This window comes from Bacillus rossius, chromosome 1 (genome assembly GCF_032445375.1).
Source record: "Bacillus rossius redtenbacheri isolate Brsri chromosome 1, Brsri_v3, whole genome shotgun sequence".
Taxonomy (NCBI): Eukaryota; Metazoa; Arthropoda; class Insecta; order Phasmatodea; family Bacillidae; genus Bacillus; species Bacillus rossius.
This window is the reverse complement of record NC_086330.1, coordinates 197,277,939-197,299,957: the sequence shown is the minus strand read 5'-3', so window position 1 is coordinate 197,299,957 and position 22,019 is coordinate 197,277,939. Positions and strand designations below refer to the sequence as shown.

At 35.3% G+C, this 22,019-nt stretch overlaps 1 protein-coding gene across 17 annotated transcripts in view; it reads left to right on the top strand.

Moving 5' to 3' along the window:
- The first annotated feature begins 11,331 nt into the window (after positions 1-11,331).
- The window catches only part of LOC134527213 (serine/threonine-protein kinase dyf-5), a 407,519-nt gene continuing 396,831 nt past the window's right edge, over positions 11,332-22,019 (top strand). For 3 of the 17 annotated variants that reach the window (XM_063359689.1, XM_063359691.1, XM_063359695.1), the window contains exon 1: positions 11,352-11,480. The gene's annotated coding sequence lies outside the window, so the exon portion shown is untranslated. The other 14 variants (XM_063359693.1, XM_063359688.1, XM_063359694.1 and 11 more) reach the window with 9 other exon arrangements.

Below are 22,019 nucleotides of genomic sequence, written 5' to 3'. Positions count from 1 at the left end.
TGTTTTAGTTATATATATATTTTTAACCTTTTCACAATTATTATCAAAACACATTAAAACTAGTTTTAAGTCAGTGTTTCGATTGTCAACGTAAATTTATTTTGAATAATGGCAAACAAATGAGTGTAAGTGTTCTGCACTGTCAACATGGAGTCACGTCAATTGGTGGTGGTTTTGTTACTCACAGTTGTAGAATCAGACACGTTCTGTATGCACAGCATATTTCGAATAATATTTCTCTGGTGCAATATTTCATCGGTAACTAAATTTAGGCCTTACTGTTTAATTGTTTTCTATGATTTATTTAAAATTGTCTACTTGTTGTTTTAAGCTTTTTTTTCTTTCCTTCGCAGCCCCCCTAGACCCATGAGCCCCGTTGCCATAGCAACGGTAGCACCGGCCATGTGGGGGCCCTGGGAGTGGCTCTCAGCCACATGACGTCGTGCGCAGTTGCGGAAAAAAAAAATCCATTCCGCCTCCCCATGGTGAAGGATGAGTGAAAGAGAAACCTGCTAAACCTTCCCCTCCTCCAGGCACGATAGAACCGTATCGGCTGTGTGTTAGAGGGAGAGCGAGATACAACCTTCGAGGTTCTGTTAGTTTCTCATAGATGGCAGGCCGCAAAGCGACCGCCAGCAACACCCTTCCCGTCTGAAGGCCACCTCGCCACTGACGAGCTGGAACTAAGCTCTTGACCTCCCTACATAGTAACGGTCAACCACATGGGCATCTAGACTCTTTAGTGATCATATGATACAAAATTCATTGTTTTTGGGCCTGTGACCATTTTTTACCTTGCACCAATCGCCTTAACCCTTACTCTCCTCCACCCATCCGCGCGCCGGAGCTTGCGGACTGCGGAGGAGGGGAGGGGAAATAGGCCGGCGTGTGAGAGGCTCGTCTCGCAGCGGACCAGGCTGCGGTTACATAATTAAACATAGCACTCGAATGAAATCACATAATTATTAAGAAACATTACAAGTAATTAAACTGTAACTGGCAAAACGAAAACACAAATTAATTACTTAGTTACGAATTAATGACAAGTGAAGTATTTGTACAATATTTAGTCACACTATTTAAGGCGTGAGAGTTCTGTTACGTTACAAATATATACAATCGTGGAGGCTCGTGATCACTTAAAATGTACATAAAAAGTATAAATATTTACAACACAATGATGTCTACTGACATGCTAGGGCGCAAGCGGGTGCGTCCCTGATCGTAACCACTTCACTTATGCAAGAGAGGACGCTGACGAGGCATAACGGCCTGAAGGAGCCGAGGAGACACTTGGGTCGATGTCAATTTGTTTGAAAAACTAACATTTTTAGTGTTCTTTATTAATTTGACGTTAATTTCATATATTTGCAAATTCTGCCCATACTTAGATTTAAAATAATTAGTAATTATTTTTTTAGTTAAATAAATATTTATTAATCTTGAAATGCACTCTCAGGCCTGTTCTACAATGGCACGGAAACGGAGACACTGTAAACGTAAACGGAGAAGGATCTCCCTGACATTTCACTGTCGCATCTGCTGCTTCCACAATGCACGGAAACGTTGTAACCCCGGCCTCCAGCAATCTCAAAAACCTTGATCGCTACCGGGGTCTACAAAAAACCTTCCACACACACCGCCACAGGGAAGCAAAGGAAAATAATAAAAAAATCTTATATGTACCCTTCCCCTGTCTTGTGTGTATGGGATTCGAAAAAGATTCTATAAGCAACAAATTGAAGTGGGATCGATGGGACGTCACATATAAAGCAAACAGACGTACGGAGTATGAATTTAATGCAATACTGTAACTGCGAGTGATGACGCCGTACAATAATAATATACATTTAGCACTGACATGAAAAATTAATAAGTGATACCGGGAATATAATCGCAACAACACCATGCGCATGGATTTACTGAAAAAAGGAATATTATTATGAACTATTATTATGAAAGTTCAAAAAAGTCTGTACGGCCATTTTCACCGAATGGTATTTTCCACATTGTTTTTGCACCAAAGTATCAAGCTATATAGAACACGCTTCAGAAGTAGTTTTAAGTTCTTGAGAGTATTAATCACATTAGCGCCAGGCGTTAAACGCAGTCACGATCGTTTCAATAAAGTAATCAATCAAGTCAAATTGCAATTTTCTTTTTCCACCTTCCGTGCAGGTGAACCATCACCAGAAAATAAATAAGGGTCTCTAGTCTTACTTTCAGAGTCGCAGCAAGTCCGCCGCTGCCGTGGCACTTGACCACCCCGGGGCACCAGCGATGTCCATCGCCTCGCATCTCTCCAACGCGGCCCGGCCGTCGAAACCTCCACGCTCGATCAGTGCAGGCACTCGTCCCTTGCGGTCCGTCCAAACCGGCGTCACATCGAGCAGTACCACTTCCTCGCGGGCTTCACACGGAGTATTCCCCTCGGAAATCTTCGGCTCGGCCCGAACATTACCGAAAGCGTGCAGTATAGTGTACCAAGTTAACACTCGCTGGCTCGATAGTGCAAATTTATAAAAGTTCAAGTAATTAATTTTACCAAATTAATTACCAAAAAGTAAATAAAAGTAATTAAATATAACAAGAAATTGAATAAATATAAAACAATTATATATAATGACCAGCAAGTAATCACACACGGTCGAGGCAGTTACCAACATGGTAACAACGTTACAAATTGACGCCATCCCCGCTACCTCTGACTATTTAGATGTGATTTTTGCTCGGGTTCGTGATCTCAGGGAAGGTTCGGCCTTGTGGCTAGAGGTAGGGGTTAACGCAGTAGGGCCCCCCGAGCTGTTATGGCCACTCTGGACGCCTGAAGAATAACACAAAGTTTAGTTGGTGAATTTAATACAGCACAGCCCAATACATGGTACTGCCCGTTCTGGCCCTAACGGTTTGCCCGACGCGACTAGTCACATGCGCAGCTCACTTCCTCAGTGGCGGCTCACGATTTTAATGCGCGTGAGGTGCGGACTTGTACACGTGATGCGATAGTTACAAAAATACACTCTGACATGACACACAATATCTTGACGAACAATACACTTCACTATTACCTAACACTTAATAAACTGGGCTAGCAGCACGTAGGCCCGTGTCTCCGGCGACTCTACGTGATGTCTAGATGTGTCCAAGGGACTGAATCGCTATTATGTTTGGCGGCTCAATGCCGTACAACGGTGATACATAAACCCTAACGTGACAGATAACACTTGGACGAACAACTATTTCACTAATACATTACACTTAATAAACTGGGCTAGCGGCACGTAGGCCCGTGTCTCCGGCGACTCTACGTGATGTCTAGATGTGTCCCAGGGACTGAATCGTTATTATGTTCGATGGCACGCGTCGCCTGCTGGCTGCCCCGTGCGGGCCAAAACTATGTAGCCTGTAGGCTAGGTTGGGGCGTGAAGCGCCGATGTAAATTCACATAAACTCCCCACAGTACTTACGTATGACGTAGAACACTCATCTTGGAGCACTGATTTAATTAAGTTAAGTACCTCATGGTAAATTTAGGCCGACCGTGAACTGTACATAAAAGGTTGAAAAGATATTACACTATTGAAAACTACATGTCGGTGAAAGCAAAGGTTGAAGGTTTCGCGTTGCGCGCAGGCTGTCGGCCTGGTTGAGCTCTCGAAGGACACTGCCGGTGTCGCCGTGCGTGACCCCCCTCCCCCGCCAGCCCTCCCGCGGAAACGTGTGAATTTCGCGGGAAACTGAACCGGCCAGGTTCGGGACAAATCGCACAGTGAAACATGATTTTGCAAGGACTGAAATATTAATTGATGAAAAATAATGTTTAATAAAAACCTGTGGAAAATACAATTAAAATAATTTGGTGTAGTGCGGCGGAAGGGTATGCCACACCCGGCCGGATCCTTCCGCCGGCGCAGCACTCGTTGCATGGCGTTCGCCTCGTCGCACGCACTACCCTTTGCTGCGCGCACGGGCGCGTTCGGTGCACACGCTTTTGCGAGACGTTGATGAGGCATAGCGGTCTATGCGACAGAGGAGCATTGGTGGTCGGCGTCAAAATGGCAACCAATGAGAGTGCAATTCAAAATAAAAAAATATGAATTTAACTAAAAAAAAATTATTTACTATGTTTTAAAATCTAGTTATTTTAGATTTTTGTATACAACATGTGTCATGATTTGTTATAATTATATTAAATAAGAACAACATTGAGTACGATGGTTTGTGATTTTTAATACTTTCAATAACAACCTGTTGTCTTTACATACATCTTGCCTCTCTCGCTCCCTTCCGTCATAGACTACATGACACATATATGACATCTTCCTTTTTTTTTTTACCAAGTATACATGACCCTTTACATAAAATCATCTTTACAAAGTATACATGACACTTTACATATAATCATCCAAATATTTAGGTTTATTACATATTCTCCCACTACGTGTTCTCTGGGTACCCAAATTCACTCGAGTATTGTTTGTGGTCACTCTGCTGTCAGTTTTAGAGTCAGAGTCAATCTCTCCCCCTTGTTGTTTATTAGTTGGGGAGAGATCCCTCTGAGCAAAGATTTCCATGCCCCCAGAATCAGTTTCCACAGCTTCCTCATTGCCTACCAACTCTTTCCTGTCAATTTTTTTAAACTGAACCTGATTACCAGTCGTATATATATATTGACGGTTTCTCCTGACAATATTACCCTTCTCGGTTTCTACTAGATAAGATCTGGGTCCTACTGTACTCATTTTCTGAATACGTCCCTTCCTTAACGGCCGGCTCCCAACCTCTGCATCCTCAAAATACACTACTTCCCCTTCTGCCAGTTCTCTTAACACTTTAGCATTCCTATCATGGTAATGTTTGTTGACTATATTTCTGTTCCTAAATTCCTGCACAATGTTGTTATAATCATGTTGGGCTTTGGTGTTAATACTTAACATGCTTCTGACTTTTCTGTTGAACAATAACTTGGCTGATGATGGAATGGTATTAGTGACAGGTGTATTTCTGAGCTCCAGCAGAGCTAGGTCACTATCTTTGTTTTCTAGATCTATTCGTTTCAACATTCTTTTGACCGTTTGTATTTGTCGTTCAACCATACCGTTAGAAGCTGGATAATGTGGACTTGAAGTTATATGTTGAAAACCCCATTTCTTAGCAAAATCCCTAAACTTTTTATTATTAAATTGAGGACCATTGTCAGAATATATTGTTTCTGGGATACCGTGTCTTGCTAGAATTGATTTGAGTTTTCTGACTGTTTCCTCACTTGACATATTAGAAAGTTCTACTATTTCAATGAATTTTGTGAAATAGTCTACCACTATGAGAAAATTTTTGTTTTTATAATAGAAAATATCTGTACCTAACATAAGCCATGGTTCTTCAGACATCCTAGTCAGCATAGGTTCCGGAGATTGCCGTTTTTGAAACTGAATACATGCCTCACAGTTACCCACTAAATTTTCAATTTGTATGGTCATCCCTGGCCAGTATAAAATAATGTTGTCTTGCCCTGTTTTTGCATTTTTCAATCCCACAGTGATGATAGTGTATTTATGCTAACATTTTCTGTCTTAACTCTTTTGGAACCACTACTTTATTTGTTTTATACAACAACCCGTTATGTACAAACAATTCCTCTCTGAATTTGTAATACGGTCTTGCTATGGCCTCGCATTCTGTACTACTCAATGGCCAACACTCCCTAGTATATTTTAATACCCTTTGCAATTCCTCATCATTTTCTGTTGCTTGCTTAAATTTTACTAAGCGATCCTTTGTAATAGGTATTTTTTCCTGCACTACACATACATGAGCCTCTATTTCAGAATCAAATTTATCCTTGCTCTCTTGTTTTATGTTTACCCTCGACAACATGTCTGCAATTGCTAGATCCTTACCCGGTACGTACTTGAGTTCATAATCATATTCCTGTAGCCTTAGTCTCATATGCTGTAAGCGAAGTGGACACTGATTCAAAGGTTTTCTAAATATGGATATCAATGGCTGATGGTCAGTCTCTATTATGAAATGTCTTCCATACACATATTGTTAGTACCTTTCACACCCATAGACTACTGCCATCGTTTCTTTCTCAATTTGCGCATAAGCTTGCTGACATGAAGTCAAAGATTGTGAAGCATAAGCTACTGGTAGGTTATTTTGTAATAAAGTAGCACCTATCCCGTAACTTGATGCATCTACTGACAGAACAACTGACGCATTGGTATTAAAATACTGTAATACTGGTCGCTGCACTAAGGCATTTTTTATGTCCTTAAAGGCATTACTTTCTCATAGGGTATGTCATGTCAGATAACTTAGGCACAAATTTAGCTACATATGTCACCATTCCCAAAAAGGTTTGCAATTCCTTATTTTTTGGTTCATGCATTTCAGAGATAGCTTTGACTTTGTTTTCATCAGGTTTGATACCCTGGTGGGATAGTGTGTGTCCCACATATGTGACTTCCGTAACTCCAAATTTACATTTATTTTTGTTAAAACGAACATTTTTTTCTTTTGCAGTAGCTAGTACTTTTGCTAACCTATTATTGTGTTCCTCTAATGTTGAACCCCATACAATCAAATCATCTATGTACAGTTGCACTCCTTCCAGATTTCCAAAAATGTCTGCAAAACTTTTTTGAAACACCTCAGGTGCTGAACAAAGGCCATATGGTAATATTGTAAAACAAAACCTACCAAATGGTGTGTTGAATGTGGTAAGTTTTTGACTAGCTTCACTCAAGGGAATTTGCCAAAATCCTTTATATCCATCTAAAATAGTGAAATATTTTGCTTGTGGCATTTTAGAAACCAATTCCTCAAATGTGGGTAGTTGATATACTTCCCTCACTATGGCCTTGTTCAGTGCATGAGGATCTAAACAGATTCTTAATGTTTTATCTGGCTTTCGAACTATGACTAATGAATTCACCCATTCTGTTGGTTCCGTAACCTGTTTAACAATTCCCAAGGCAATCATTTTGTTTATTTCTGTTTTCAATGGATCTAATAAGCAAAATGGCACTTTTCTACATGCCTCTATTTGGGGTAGAGCATCTTTTTTCAACTTAATATCATATGTATAGTCTATACACCCTATACCTGTGAATACCTCTGAATATTTTTGATATTTATCAGCCATTGGGGTGGTAATCTCATTAACTTTCCTCACTAGATCAAACTTAGAGATACTCGGTAATCCCAAGACAGACTGTGTGCCAGTGCCTGACTTAACAATTTGGAACTCAAGCACACCCTGTGTTCCACTTTTAAAACTTACTTTTGCCACTACTCTACCTATGACTTCAATAGGGGACCCATTAAAATTCTGCAACCTAGCTGTGGTTGGTAGAATTTTTAGGTGTAGCTTGTTACACAGGTCTTCTGACATCACATTAACCTGAGCACCAGTGTCCAGTTTTAAATTAATGCACTTGTCTTTAATCTGAACTTTTCTATCCAATCTTCTACTTTTTTATGTCCTTCTGTTAAGTCAACCTTTCCCAACATCAAAGCCTCCTCTAAATTACCTTCTAACATAACATCACTACCTTCACTTGTGTTCCTATTGTGAGTTTCACAACAATTAGTTTGAACAACATGAGATACAAATTTTGTTTTACACGCTTGGGCAAAATGGCCCATCTTCCCACAATTATGACATATTTTATTGTACCTTGGACATACCTTACGTTCATGGTAGTAACCGCATCTGCCACAAGTCATCGACTTATTACCTTGAAAATTTCTTCCCACCTGCTGATTGTATGTAGAATGTTGTTTTCCCCGTGATGAAATACTTGATCCCCTGTTGGACTCGTGATTGTCTTGATCTTCCATGCTGCTTTTGCGCTGGTCCCACCTGCTCTGCTGTACTGTGTGTGCTGGAACTCTTCTATCTTCTGCTGGTTGCTGCCTATAAGAACTCTGTTGCCCTTGTCTCTTACACTCACTTGAAACACGATTCACTTCATAACTGTTGTTCTGCTTGTTTAATGCTTGCAACTGCTGTTCTGTTAGTTCAACCACTTTGCATATCTGTATGCACTTTTGCAAAGTTAAATCATTTGTTCTCAACAATTTATTCTTCACTTCTTTGTCACGTAACCCACTGATAATTCTATCCTTAATTAACCCATCACACATTTCTCCAAATGCACAGCTCTTACTCAGTCTTTTTAAATCTGCTACATATATGTCAATATCTTCCCCTTCTAGTTGATCCCTGTTAAAAAACACATGCCTTTCCACACTTTCATTCGTCTTGGGGACGCAATAATTCTCAAATGCCTGCAAAACACTTTTCAAATTTTTCTTCTGATCTTCCTGTAACTCGAATGATTCAAATATTTCTTGACCTTCCACGCCCATGATGTGAAGTAAAATTGCCACTTGCACCTCATCCGTTTGCTTGTTTCCTCCCGAAGCCAACATGTATATATATCAAACTGTTGTTTGAATTTATTGAAGTTTTCTGATACATTGCCTTCCCAGCAAAGCTCCTTCTGTGGTTTTAGCTGGTTCATGATGCTTATTTTCTTCCTCTCGTTGATCACGTGGTCTTAACCTTCTAATATATAGGTACACATATTTCCGCATTACACTTTTCTTCCAATACACGTAAATTCAGTAACCGACTGCGCCATGTCATGATTTGTTATAATTATATTAAATAAGAACAACATTGAGTACGATGGTTTGTGATTTTTAATACTTTCAATAACAACCTGTTGTCTTTACATACATCATGCCTCTCTCGCTCCCTTCCGTCATAGACTACATGACACATATATGACAACATGTACAGAACAATAATTTAAATAAACTACAGTCAATATTTAAGCCCAATTTCGTTGCTGTATGTGTACTTTTTGGATTTAATAATAGTTAAAATTTATATACAGATTTGCTGATGTATAGTATTTCAACTTCAAGTCAAACTCATAGCTTTTAGCTTCGCTGCCAGGTGGCAGCATTGCTCAAACAGGATAAGCCTGCAATCTACAGTCATTTTATATGAACTAGTTTTAAAATATCAGATTCGACAGAATTCCGGATTGGTATGGTTCGCGCGTAGAGGCTAGTCACTGGAATTTCACCTAAAATATTTCGACACTTTTCCATGTGCTATTTGTAGATAGAGGTGGGTTGTGACAGCAATTTTCGGTATCTGTTCCAACCTGATACTGATACAGCATTGTACTATGTTACAAGTCTCTGATACTTCTGTATCAGACGGTCCCAGGAGGCAACAAAGCTCCGCGTACGCAGACCGTGTGACCGGAAGGAGAATCTGATACATTATTTATCACGCCTGGTAATTCTCTACCTCTGATACTCTCATGCCCGCCTAATACAACCAGTATCAATCAGTTCAACATTCACTGCAGTTCGTCCTGGCCGTGTATCACCATGTTGCGGGCTGTCATGCTTTGTAGTTAGTATCTTTATAGTGAAATAAGGAATGGATAAGTGCACGAAAAATACTTCATTTGTGTGGAATTTTTTCACGGAAAATAATGAGTTTGCTAATTGTAATTTGTGTAAACAAAAACTGAGTTATAAATCATCGACTAATCTGAAGAAACATTTGAAAAAACATTGATATAGTATGCTCACTAAAGTACCTATCTGTTTTTTTATTTTTTATTTTTGATAAAATCGTGAATTTTTAATGTATAAAAACACTAGTTACTAATTGTTTTCGAAAAAAGAAAGTCCATATGTTGATTACATCTGTTATTAGTGTCAACTGAGAATTTATTTGCATTTTCATAGCTGTTAGGTGCACAAATATAAATATCTTGTATTAATGTACTTTTTAATATTAAAATTTCATTAGTTTTATTATTGAACGATACGGTGCACACACTGCGCACTGAGCGTTTTTTTGAAGTAGGACAATAAACAAAACGACTTGTAACCAGGGCTGCCACTCTGATATTCATGAAAAACCTAGATAACCTACAAAAAAACCCAGACACATGGGTAAAAAACCCAGATGCGTCTAAAATGCTATCGTTGAAAATGTTTGCGTACTAATTCAAAAATATAAACATAACTGGTTTTAATATAAAACAATTAATTACCTTACAAGACTGAAAATGGTTAAATATAACCAATACAAGAAAATTACACTGCAGCAAAATGGCTGTATAAGTAATTCTTGGACCAGCACATATCATAAAAAAACCTACAAATATATACATGACAAAACAAACACCATCACTGCATTCTTTAAACCGGTAATTGTTTTTATAAAACTGCATCATGTACGTTAGTCTTTATTCAGAGTCTGATTCTACAAGATTGGTTTGAAGGTTAATTGTTGCATTGGTTTTGTGTTCTGCAAGCCTCTTTGAAGAATGTGTCTAATTTAATATTCGACTTAGCTTCTTGAAAACTAGTTTTGCTTATATGTATTTTTGTGTGTGAAACACATAGACTTGTTTGTATTTATCAAACAGATATTACAACAGATACAGTAGCTACTACCTTTATTATTGTTTTAGGTATAAAAATAATTAAAATTATAAAAAACCTAGAATTGTTGGAATTCATTATTTAAAAACCCAGAAACCCAAACACCATTTGAAAAACCCAGATCTGGGTGGAAAAACCCATGAGTGGCAGCCCTGCTTGTAACAATATCGCTTTGCGCCTCTCCTTCAAGGCTTCAACGCCTTCCCCTGCGCTTCCTCCCCTACATTCTTTCCCTTCTTTATCCCTTATTCGTCGTTCCTGCTCCCTCCCCTTTCACAAACTCCGCCCAAGTGACCGTCATCTGCGATCGGGTACTGCGCTCATTGGCCGTGGTGTTGTTCCAGGTGAATTCTGAACTGATACTAAAGTCTCTGGTACTTTTCAAGTGTACTCCTTTGCCGTTCCTGTTACGGGCGCGTATCAGTGACAAAGTATCAAGTTGATACTTTTCGACCCACCTCTATTTGTAGATGCTAACAACAAAGAGAATAGTCACTACGCCGTTTCGACACAATTCCGTCATTCCTACGATTGTGTGGAATATACACTATTCCGTGTCGGTACAAATCCGGGCCACCTTTCAGGATTTATTTCGTAGACGGAATAGTCACTATTCCAGTGATTCCGGAATAGTCAGTATGCCGGGTCGAGACAATTCAGTCGCCCCTTTTCCCATAAGAGATAGCCCGCCATGATAGCCAGAAGCTATACACTACCTACTGTTAATAAACATCATTTTCGTAATATGTGAGCGTAACAATATGGCAAAATGATTTTAAAAAGTGACTTCATTCCGTCTTTTGACAATTTGGAATTCCATGTTGAAAAAGGCGTTCTTTGTACAGAGAATCAATGATTGTATTGCCCGCGGTTAAAAACATAACACAATGAATGGAGTATGTAAATCAGAAGTATTGTGAGACGTGATATTTTTAATTTTGGACATTGAAATTTAAGCTGTGACAAGTACAAATAATATGCTTTAACAGGTTTATTAATTATTATCATACAACTGTTGTTTGCGCCTGTTATGTGATTAATAACTATTTATTTTGAATATACTTAAGTAACTGAGCACTTGGTGGAAGGAAAGTCTTTTTTCCGAAAATAATTAAATAAATAAAGTATATAAATATTTTTTTTATATTCTGGCATGTTTTTTAATCTCTTCTTAAGAGGGTGTTGTGGTTTACCTTTTTAACGAGATGTTAGGTTGATAAATTACGAAAAATCTTTAATATGAGATTGAAGGTTCAGGTTATCTACACATTTCAAATATGGTGAATGGTGGTTAGGTTAGCTTCCTTAATCGTTTTGCTAGTTGTTTTGGTTAGGTTGGCTTTATTAAAAATACGGTAATGTCCCTACGTCGCGGCTTTTCGGTGAATAAATTATTACTTTCAAGAAAATTTTTTGAACACTAAAGACGTTCCTCTATTTACCTTCGAAACAGCATTTCGTAATTCAAATTGTCATTTGAAAAATACCTGTTTGTATGACCTGTGCATTGATACTGCTGCTGCAATTTATTGTTTTACTGTGTGGGGTAAATATGTAGAGTTGCGGTACTTATATGCGAAAAAAAATGCTAAAAATCCAAAAATACTTTAATCTATGCTCTTTCACTTCCTCTTTTCAATAAACCCGGCGGAGATGATAAATTCCAAATACTTTAGGAGATATCGAATTTTTATTTTCCATCACAATACCGACCATTGTTGCTTGTTTACGTTTTTAATTTTTTTATTTTCGCGACGTAGGTAGAACGACATCATTTTCTACTAATGGCAAAGGAAATGTACCCGCCTCTAACGTAGGTGAGTTTTTAACATTTCAAATTTTAATGTTTTATTTGTTGCGCAAGTAATAGGTAAAAAAAAAAAAAAAAATTACGTGAGTTCCTACCATTCATCCTTTGTCCCGGTTTGTTAGGTCAGGTCAGCTACATTATAAATACTTTAAAACTAAACAACCATTAAAATTAATTTATATTATTTTTAATGTCTGCTTAGTTTGAAAGTATTAATAATGTAACTGACCCGACCTAATCGACCATTTTAATTAATTAGGCATTCACGAACAGTAAATCAAGATGTACATAAAGTTCTGCCATTCCCGATTACACCCGAACAATTTACCTTCGGCCAACCTCGGATTTATTTATTAATATTTATATTTCTCTGTTTATTTTAATGTAGCTATACTAACCTAACTAACCGTCCATAGTGTTTTAAAGTGTTTTAATGTAGCTAACCTAACATAACATAACTATAATAAAAGTATTTTCAGATTTTAATAGATACTCCCAAACAAGCAACAATGTAGTCGTTTACCTACGTTGCGGAAAAAAAAAATCATACTCGTCTCGTAAACAAGAAACAATGGTGGCCGCCTGAATTCACAGGTATTGTGATGAAAATTTAAAAATTCGTAATCTCCTAAAGTATTTGGAATTTCTTATCCCCGCCGGTTTTAATGAAAAGAGGAAGTGAAAGAGCATATAATAAAAGTAATTTCAGATTTTTAGAATTTTTTTTCGCAAATACCGCTACCTACTCTACATGTTCAAAATTAAAAAATCCCATATCTCCTAAAGTATTTGGAATTTCTTATCTCCGCCGGTTGATTTGAAAAGAGGAAGTGAAAGAGCATAGAATAAAAGTATTTTCGGATTTTTAGCATTTTTTTCGCATATACCGTTACCCTACATATTTACCCTGTGTGGGTTAGTGTGTTTGTTTATGAGAACTTTAGTCAAAGTAGGAATTATGTTAATAATCAAAGTGGTAAATATGTAGTAGGGCGGTATTTGCGAAAAAAATGTTAAAAATCCAAAAATACTTTTATTATATGCTCTTTAAATTCCTCTTTTCATTAAACCCGGCAGAGATAAGAAATTCCAAATACTTTAGGAGATATCGAATTTTTAAATTTCATCATATGTAGTTCAACGGTATTTGCAAAAACAAATGTTAAAAATTCGAAAATACCTTTATTATATGCTCTTCAACTTCCTCTTTACATTAAAAGTGGCGGAGATAAGAAATTCCAAATACTTTAGGAGATATCGAATTTTTAAATTTCATCACAATACCAGTGCATTCATGTGGCAATCACCATTGTTTCTTGTTTACGAATATCTATTTTTTTATTGGATAATGATGTCACGTGATTGTTCGTGATAGGCCAGAATTCAAATGAACCAATACGTGATTATTTAGTTCATGTATTGTTTAAAACAGTGTTTAATTACCGCCTCAAACTTACATGAGTTTTTAACGTTTCTAATTTTAAAGTCTTATTTGTTATTTCGATATTGTTGCACAAGTAATAAGTAACAAAAAAATTTTACGTGAGTTGTTACTGTTCATCCTTTGTTCCGGTTTGTTAGGTCAGGTCAGTTACATTATAAATATTTTAAAACTAAAGAACCATTGAAATTAATTCATATTATTTTTAATGTACGCTTTGTTTCAAAGTATTTATAATGTAACTGACCTGACCTAATCGACCATTTTCATTAATTGAATAGCTGTTTGTTAAAAGGGCGGAAGTCACATTATTTTCGAATATGAGATTATTGTTTGACAACATTATTTGACGATAGAGCCATCGGTTTATGTAAAAAAGACAGTTGTAACACCTACAACAATGGTCGGAAATAACCTTTTAATTTTATGATTTACGTTAAAAGGGCTGAAGTCCTGGACTTATGCCCTTTTAACAAAAAATAAATTTATTGCGTTGTTTTCGAAGTTGACAACCCTGCATGATATTAGCATTTAAACAGTTGGCTGTTCTGTTAAAACAAAATACAGGCTGAGACTTATGTGTAACCATCGTTGGCACTCTTTGTTTGGTAATTTGTAAAATGTGTGATAATTCAGATGATATTCCTGAACAACATAAAGGAAAGCGGCGAGCAAATCCAGCCAATTATAAGCGTAATGTAATTAAAAGATCTCGGGTGATGGGACGAGAATATGAGAACCATGCTGGATGTAAAATTCCTTCTAAATCCATTGGCATTGATTGTCGGTAAGTACAATACTAATCAATGTTAATTCTAATTCAATGTATTGTTGCTTTTAAACGGTAAAAAATAGTTATTATACAATGATGAAATTAATGCTCTAGAATTAAAAATACATGGTGTAAATAACATAACCTCAATTTACTGTCATCTATAACAAAGATTCAAAGTTTTTAACCTACTTAGTTCTTCCTTCGATGTGTTTTAGGTGCATAAAGAAATGTTTGAATGGTATGATATCTGCAGATAATCAGCTGTCAGTTTTCAGCCATTTCTATAATGAATATTCTTCAAAGGATGAACAAGATATTTATTTACAAGGCCTGATAGACGTTGTAGATGTGAAGAGGAGACGACTGCAAAATGATTCAGGGAAAGAAGGTAGACAACATTCATTTGTTTACCATGTAATGGTGGGTTCGGAGAGAAAAGAGGTATGTACAGCTGCATTTCGTTCTGTTTTTGCTGTAAGTGAGAAGCGTGTCAGACGTTTACGGGCTTTAAAAGTTGAAGGTAAAAGTCCAGTTGATAAACGGGGCAAACATACTAGTTTCACTTTGCACCCTGATACCAAAATAAAGTTGCAGGAACATATCGAGTCATTTCCCGTTAACGAGAGCCATTATACAGGAAAGCCAGTTCAATATCTTAGTGCTGATTTGAATGTTAAGATCATGTACAAGTTGTTTAAAGCCAAGTATCCTAGCACTAAAATCAGCTATAGTTTCTATTTTAACTATTTTAAAGACAACTTCAATTGAGATTTGGCCAGCCACAAGTTGACTGTTGCTGTGTCTGTGAGGAGCTTAAAGTGAAGTTGAAGTCCCCGTTTTTGAACGATGCTGCAAAACGTGTTGCGGCTCCTGAGCTAGCTATTCATGCTCGACGAAGCAGAAAATTTTACAATGCCCTGGAGAAAGAAAAAGAGGATGAAAAAAATGGTCACAACAAGAATGTTCTCTCTGTTGCTTGTGATTATATGCAGAACATAGCCATGCCAAAACTTCCTGTACAGGAACTTTTTTTATTTACGGCAGCTTACTGTAAACGTCTTTTGTATCCACAACATAAAAACAAACAAGGCAGTAATTTTTCTGTACCACGAGGGCCAGGCAAGAAAAGGGCCTGATGAAGTATGCTCTTTTATCCTTCATTACTTGAGTAGCATCCCAGACCAGTACGATGAAATTCACTTGTACTCAGACAATTGTTCGGGCCAGAATAAAAAGCATGCATTTTCCAAATTTCTTTTGAGTCTAACAAACTCTAAGAAATTCAAGAAAATAGAGCATTTCTTCCCAGTCAGAGGTCATAGCTTCCTAGATTGTGATAGGGACTTTGCTACTATCAAAAGGTGTCTTCGCAAGCATGATCGAATCTACACAATTCATCAACTCACTGAGTTGATAATAAGTAGCAGTAACACACTTAAATTTACAGTCATAGAAGTAAGTCCAACAAGCCCTGTCATTTACAACTTCAAGAAGTGGTGGCAAGCATTTTACAAGAAAAATCCTATATCAGTTGAAACTGCAAGTTGTAAAGATCGTGAAAAGAAAGTTTATTTTGCTATAAGCAGTTTTCATCATTTCATCTATGATCAACAGCACCCTGGGACTGTTTCCGCAAGACAGTTCATTAATGGATTGGTTGCATACACATTCATTATTCGCCACAGTTCCAATACTATTATCCATATCCCCAAGTCAAAGGCTTATTGAGAAGAAAAGATACCACTTAAAGAAGAAAAGGTCAAAGACTTGAAGAAGATTCTGTCATACATTGATCTTAATTACAGACACATGTATGAAGACATCATAAATTAATATTGTCATGTTTTCACAGGAAAAATCATGTTTTTGAAGGATACATTTTATGTTATGCCAGTGATTTTGATTTCGTAATCTATAGTGACAATGTGTTTGCATAGATTGTCATTTTAGGGAAGAAGCTGATGTTATGTATTATGTATTAACATGTCATTTTTTCTTGAGATATGTAAGCAGAATACCTTTACATTTATTTGTATCTTGTATATTTTATTGACGGAAATAGGGTGCATGGCTATTAATATGTGTACTGACACTCTTACTGAAGAATAAAGACTATGAATTTGAATTCAATATAATGTTGTCCACGTTTTCGAGACAAGTTGCCTGTATAAACATCTACCTATTATATTTGTTATAAGTAAACTTTTTCCGAAACTAAATTTATGTTGATCAGGATACTGTGATTTAATTTGTGTGATGTACTACATGCGCTAATATTGTCAAGAATTTGCTGTAAGTATAAGTGTTATTGACTTCTTAAAGAGAAGTAGGAGTGTAGTACCGCCTGTATACAATTCTTAAACGTAACTTGTATTAAATAACGAGATTAGTTGTATTTCTTTGAAATCATTATTTGTTAAAAGGGCTGAACTCCCATGTTATTTGTTAAAAGGGCTAATGTCCTAGGTGAAAATGAGGCTATATATATAATTCTAAAATTAATAAATATATTTAAATGTTTGGAATATGATGCCCTACACCGAGACAAATTTTTAATACCAATAAAAACAATCACAAATGCGTTTATTAGCTACAAAGGTGTTTTTTGTCTCTCCTGAAATATGTATGTTTCTGGACATCCGCCCCTTTAACAAACAGCTATTCAATTAGGCATTCACAAACACATGGCAATAAAAAAAAATTGCAACGGTCGAATGATTACACAGGTCTTGTATAGCAAAATAAGAACGGCGATATCTCCTAAAGTATTTGGAATTTATCTCCGCCGCTTTTAATGAAAAGAGGAAGTTGAAGAGCATACAATAAAAGTATTTTCAGATTTTTAACATTTTTTTTTCGCAAATACCGCTCAACTACATATTTACCATCAAAGTACATATTACAGTGGGTTGCAATTATTTTTTTTATCAATTTGTTATATGCCTACCGATGGCATAAGGCCATGGGTAGTAGGCACGAAAAACATAAAAAAATACATAGACAAAACAAACACATGAAACATAATGAATAACATTAAGGACAATACTATAATAACACATACACAAGACAACAGCAGGCAACTAACAGATAAACGAGAACAAGTTTCATAATTATATAACAATAAAGATAATCAAGAACCTGTTTATATATTAAAAAAAAATGTAATATTGTAGCATTATGAACCTTAAATATATTAAATTTAAATTAAGATAAGAAAAATTGTTTTATATTTAAATTATTTTTTGATAGAGAGAAATAGCAACCATGTTTATTAAAATTTAATATAATTCTGTATAATATATAATTTGTTTTGCCTAAGGGGCATAATAATGTTGCCGGTCGACTGTTATAGGTGGGTACTTTAATCCCAGTATTTTCCAGAATATAATTGCATTTTGTTTTATTAGTATAACAGTTATAGATAAAAAGGGCATCTAATAGCTCTCTTCTTAGAGCTAAAGATCTGAGAGAGGATAGATAGACTATTAGAATTGTTGGTGGTGTTGGTCTTTTGATTAATGATGTTGATTAATTTATTTTGTTATTTATCTAGTTTGTCACTATCTGTTTTTGTGATATTGTTCCAGATCACGGAGGCATACTCAATCTTGGATCTTACTAAAGCTAAATATAAACTAACAATAGAATCTAAATCAGAGGCATTGAAAGTAATTTATTTAATCAACGCTAACAATCTATTACATTGCGATCTAAGAGATTCAATATAGTTATGAAAGAACAATTTATTATCAAGTAAGACACCCAAATCTCTAACACAAACTGACTTCAAGATAATAATGATTACCAAGTTTAAAATCAGAAGCAATGCTATATGTATGTATATATGTATACATACATATATACACACACACATATATGTATATATATACACACATATAATGTATATACACACACACACACCTATATATAATGACATTTTAATGTTTCTACTAAAGACGTTTTTCTATATAGTACCTAATAAACAGTGTTTCTTAATTACTACCAGTTTCTAAGAAATTACAGTTTGTAGTTCACATTTGATAGCCTATGCAGTAAAGCCATATTGTGCTTTAGTTGCGTTGCTGATCCTGGGGTTTTTCATACATATGAACATGTATATTTTTGATTTTGATATTGTAACACAATATAAAATAAAACATAACTTAAAAAAATTACGCGAGTCTCTACTGTGCATTTAAACCCAAGTGTCAACTTTTTTAGCAGTATGGAGGTGCGAAGCATCTACTATTTATGCGCGACAGCACGTATCCTGATGTATAAAAGGAATTTTTACGTTTGATACACACAATGATAATTCCTTTTAAACTACATGTTACTTGCTTTCGCACATATCAAGTCGGAGCTTCGCATTCACACCTCCATACTTCTAAAAAAAAATCCCTGTGAAGGGACCCTGGGGTCCTTTTTAAGATATTATCGAAATGATAATCCTTCTACTCATATATGTCAATAAAATATTTATAACTATTGACACCATGCACACCACACTTTTTTTTTTAAATAAAATACTTTTTTTTCTTATATACACTGTTATTAATTTATATTTATTAAAAATTTTTACACTATTCTTAATTCAAATTTAAAAATTTATTTTCTATTTTTTAATTTGGTTTTCTATATATTAAGCGAGTTTTGTAGTTTTTTGAAACTATTATTTATTTTCTACTTTTTAGTTTGGTTTATTTATTATTTAAAGTGGTACTACTTTATCGACGTATGAAATAAATTTTATTACAATGTAAAAAAACTTGAAAGTAGTTACATCAATTTACTATTTAAGTAGATTTTGAATAGATATTGGCTGCAGTTAAAATAAAATCGATAAATATTGTTTTATCTCAGAAGTGTCTCTAGATGTGGCTCAATTTTTTATTTTCTACATGACTTTACTATTAAAGTGAATTTAAGTAATTGGCTGCTTCTAAAATATATATCCAATATAGCGTGTTGAACAACTACAGTACTCAATAATTTCAATATCCTGCTATGAAAATCAATATATTCGGGAAGTCATTGATGTTTATTCTAAGTCAGCATATCTGATGGGTGACCATCCTTTGTTTGCAAATGTCTCACAAAAAATTTTCTCCCATTTGTTCCAGTCCGATTCCACTGTAAGTTTCATTTGCATGCAGTTGTACCAAACTACACTGGAGTATTCTAAGGAATGTTTTAAAATTTCTATTTTCTTTTTGTCTTCTTAGATTAGGAAACATTCACGTTATTTGTTGATATCTTTAATCCACTGGTAAGCATTTGAGTTTCTGCCCGTGAATTTCTCAATCATGAAATCTATTGCAATTTTCCCTAAATTTTGAGTTTCAGATATAGTTTTTTTTTTTCCTCAAGAAATTTTTCTAACAGTTTTTCCAATTTTTTATTTGATCCACTAGGTTTTTTCCCCCCTCAATTTCTTCCAGGTAAAAATCCTTAAACTGTAAGATTTGCTCTCTATCCAAATATATTTTTGATATATCATCTGTCAAACTTATCCATTTTTCCATGTTTGATGTCTTTTATTTAATGATATACTGACCTTGGCATAGTTTGGAGTATTTGTAACTGCTTGGTGTAGATTTGCAGGTTGGTGTTTGAGTGGAATTTCAAACATCTGCCCATCAGGTGTAGCTATTGAGGTTATGCATATGGTGTTTGATTTCCCATCTGCTGTTGGTTTCACAGCAAAATCAGTCCTCAATTTTTCCATGTTTCGTGAAATATTTGCAGAAAATGTTGTTTTATAATAATGTTTCACTCTTGGTTAATTGGTAAAATGAAACAAAGACGTAATTGTGTTTCTCTATTTAACGAAAGAAACAACATTTAAAGCCCTTATTTAAGTTTTTTTTTTTTTTCATATTTTTACAAATATAGATAGTATTTTCTTCAAGAAAGTATATTGTTCACAATAATCATAACCCACTCTAACTTTTCATTTAATTAAATGTCACAATATTTAGTAGGCTTTGTTTATATCGTGCCAAAGACAAACTGAAAGAAAAGAGTTCGGGCATCAGCGAAATGGTTTTCTATACAATGTGCGAACTCTTTTCATTCAGTTTGTCTTTGGCACGATATAAACAAAGCCTACTAAATATTGTGAAAATATATAAATTGACAAAAATCTTATTTTGCAAATTGAATAATGGAATAATCTTATCAAATTAGTGTATTGTCATTGGTCCTTGATAAATCTACAAAGTTTGAATGAAATCTGGTTGTTTAAAATGGGTCAAAATCGCACCCAAAGGAGTCGGTTACAAACATACAAACAAATATACAGGTGAAGCTAATATAAAGCGTGTAAAAATATAAACGTTCTTACATATGGAAATCAACACGATCAGCAACACAATAAAATCACAACATGGCGGTGGCCGCTTCACTGCATAGTCTATCAAATGTTAACTAAAACTGTAATCTCTTAGAAACTAGTAGGGCTTAAGAAACGCTTTTTACAGGGTAAATAGAGGAACATCTTTAGTGTTCAAAAAAGTTATTTCTCTAATTTTTATAGTTTATTTACAGAAAAGCCTAGACTTGAGAAAATTACCCAATATTGATGTCCCCAACATGGTGGCTCTGATGTCATTACCACCCCTACATACTTACGAGACAAACACAAATAGGTTAATCATTCGGTCTGTTCGTCTCACAGCAGCATCGTGAGGGAGAGGAAGGTCCATGCCTAACTCTCCTCACTGGTGGCTAGTTTCTTTGAAGAAGGCATCGAGAAGCTTGTGTTGCAATATGACAAATGCCTCAACCGTTTTGGCGATTATGTAGGAAAATAAGTAAGCCTTTTGGTGATAAAATTATTAAGTTATGTAAATTTTTTTTTTTTAATAGCCTATCAGATTTGAAAAAAAAAACAGCCCTCATAATTATTAATTTTTAGATAAATTTTTACGTCCCAGGAATCCTAAATAATACTATATCTGGGTTTACTGTATTTTGCTATAGCACATTTGTAAACACTGGTCTTTTCTTTCCATTGAGCTATTTTGGCTTTTGCTGCTGCCAATATTACATACTACCTACCTATATTTTCCTTCATTACGCAATTCAATTTGTTATCATTGGCCAACTTCCGTGGTGTAATACATTACCCCTATTTTGTTTCCAACCAATAGTAAATACTGTAATCATTTTTTGAACTCAACCCAAAACTAATTTTAAATGTAGTAAACATTACATATCAACCATTTTCACAATTTTACTCTTTTTTTTAATGTACCTAACCTAAGATTTTTTTGGATGGTAAAATGCTTGAAATATCACAACCTCCATTTAGAGAATGATTTGGAAAAATTTTAAATTTTTATAATTTATTTATTAATTATTTAAGTTTTTTTTTATATCAGAATGACTACCTATTTTCGTACTGCCTTTCATGATTGTTGACATTATGTTTTGAGAGCAGGAAATAATAGCAAAATCTAGAATTAAAAAAGCTAGAAAGATTTATTTTATTTTTTTTA